Source organism: Acomys russatus, chromosome 7 (genome assembly GCF_903995435.1).
Source record: "Acomys russatus chromosome 7, mAcoRus1.1, whole genome shotgun sequence".
Lineage (NCBI taxonomy): Eukaryota > Metazoa > Chordata > Mammalia > Rodentia > Muridae > Acomys > Acomys russatus.
The window spans coordinates 45702744-45704798 of record NC_067143.1 but is presented as its reverse complement, the minus strand read 5'-3'; the positions used below and the strand labels follow the sequence as shown (position 1 = coordinate 45704798).

Below are 2055 nucleotides of genomic sequence, written 5' to 3'. Positions count from 1 at the left end.
AAAATATAGTAACTAGAGTAATGGGTGATTGATTACAGAGATGAGTTGCTAAAAGGTAGGATCTGAGTGGTAATAAGACAGAAACCTGGGGCCTTTCACTTGAGTAAAAACAGCTTCATTGACAAGAGTTCTTAATGCCGAGTGAGCTTATTTTAAAACATGATCATTTTTGCCTCTTGAGCTCTTGTTTGTTGAAAGTCAGGACCTGAGCGGTTGAGAACACGGAGCGGTCTCATTAGAATCAACGGGGTTCAGGGCCAGGCTATGGAGCAGGTGAATGGACGAAAGGAGAAAAATGATAAGGCCCTGGTGCTGGGAACATTAACAATGCCTTACAGTGCTACTCCAACACAGTTAAACTAGATCCCCAGAACCATGCGCTCTATAGCAATCGCTCTGCAGCCTACGCCAAGGAAAGAGACTACCAGAAGGCCTATGAGGATCCTACAAGACTGTTGATATGAAGCCTGACTGGGGCAAGGGTTATCCAAGAAAAGCAGAAGCCTTAGAGTTTCTAAATCTATTGGAAGAAGCCAAACTGACCCATGAAGAGGCTTTAACCCATGAAGCCAGGGGCTGGAGAGGTGGCTGAGCAGTTAAGAGCACTGGCTGCTCTTTCAAAGGTCCTAGGTTCAATTCTCAGCAACCACATGGTGGTTCTCAGCCATCTATAAAGAGATCCGGTGTCCTCTTCCAGCCTGCAGGTGTACGTAAAGGCAGAACATTGTATACATACATAATAAATAAATAAATCTTTTTTTTAAAAAAACGAAGCCAACAAACTCCAACTTAGAGAAGGCTTGCAGAATATGGAGGCCAGTTTGGCAGAGAGGAAATTCGTGAATCCTTTCAACTTGCCTAATCTGTACCAGAAGCTGGAGCATGATCCCAGGACTAGGACGCTGCTCAATGACCCCACCTACTGGGGACACATAGAGCAGCTACAGAACAAGCCATCAGACCTGGGCAGGACACTTCAAGGTCCCTAGGTCATGACTATTCTCCGTGTCCTCCTTTGGGTTGAACTGGGCAGTATGGATGAAGAAGAAGAGGCAGCAACACCCCCTACCCCACCTCCTCCCAGAAAGGAAGTCAAGCCAGAACCAATGGAATCTTCCAGAGAATAAGAAACAGGCACTGAAAGAAAAAGAGTTGGCAAATGATGCCTATGAGAAGAAAGATTTTTGACAAGGCCCTGAAGCATCATGACAAGGCCCTGGAACTGGACCCCACAAATATGACTTACAAGCCTAATCAAGCAGCTGTGCACTTTGAGAAGAGGGACTATAGCAAATGCCGGGAGTTCTGTGAGAAGGCATTTGGAGTGGGCAGAAAGAAGCAAGCGACAGGATTACCAACAATCGCCAAAGCTTATGCCCGAATTGGCAATTCCTATTTCAAAGAGGAAAGATAGAACCATGCTACCCATTTTTACAACAAATCTTTGGCAGAGCACTGAATCCCTGATGTGCTCAAAAAGTGCCAGCAGACAGAGAAAAGTCCTAAAGGGGCAAGAGCGACTTGTCTATGTCAACCCTGAACTAGCTTTGGAGGGGAATAAGGGCAACGGATGCTTCCAGAAAGGGGACTACCCTCCAGGCCATGAAGCATTATATAGGAGCCATTAAATGGAGCCCAAGAGACACCAACTGTACAGTAACCGAGCTGCCTGCTACACTAAGCATCCTGGAATTTCAGCTGACACTCAAGGACTGGGAGGAGTGCATACAACAGGATCCAACCACATTTTTACTTTAAAATAACACTCAGATTTTTTTTCATTATTTTTCACTATAGATAAATTTGATATCTGTACACCATCCTTTGCTTTCTTTGCAGTCTTGAAATGTTGCTTAGATAGGTTGTTTTATCTTATAAAGATAAAATAACGATAATAAAAACTTACATAATTTCTTGAAAACTTTTAACTTGGGAAACATACTTAATTTTTGTCTTATTTTCCTATTCTACTTAAAAAGGGGTGCAATAAAAGACCACAATAGCTATGAAGCTAGAATGTGCCATATAGATTAAGTTTCTCACCTCTCAAATAAT

The 2055-nt window shown here is 43.2% G+C and overlaps 1 pseudogene; it reads left to right on the top strand.

The window, feature by feature from the left end:
* The first annotated feature begins 264 nt into the window (after positions 1 to 264).
* Positions 265 to 1758, top strand: LOC127191957 (stress-induced-phosphoprotein 1-like; annotated as a pseudogene).
* Positions 1759 to 2055: the final 297 nt, after the last annotated feature.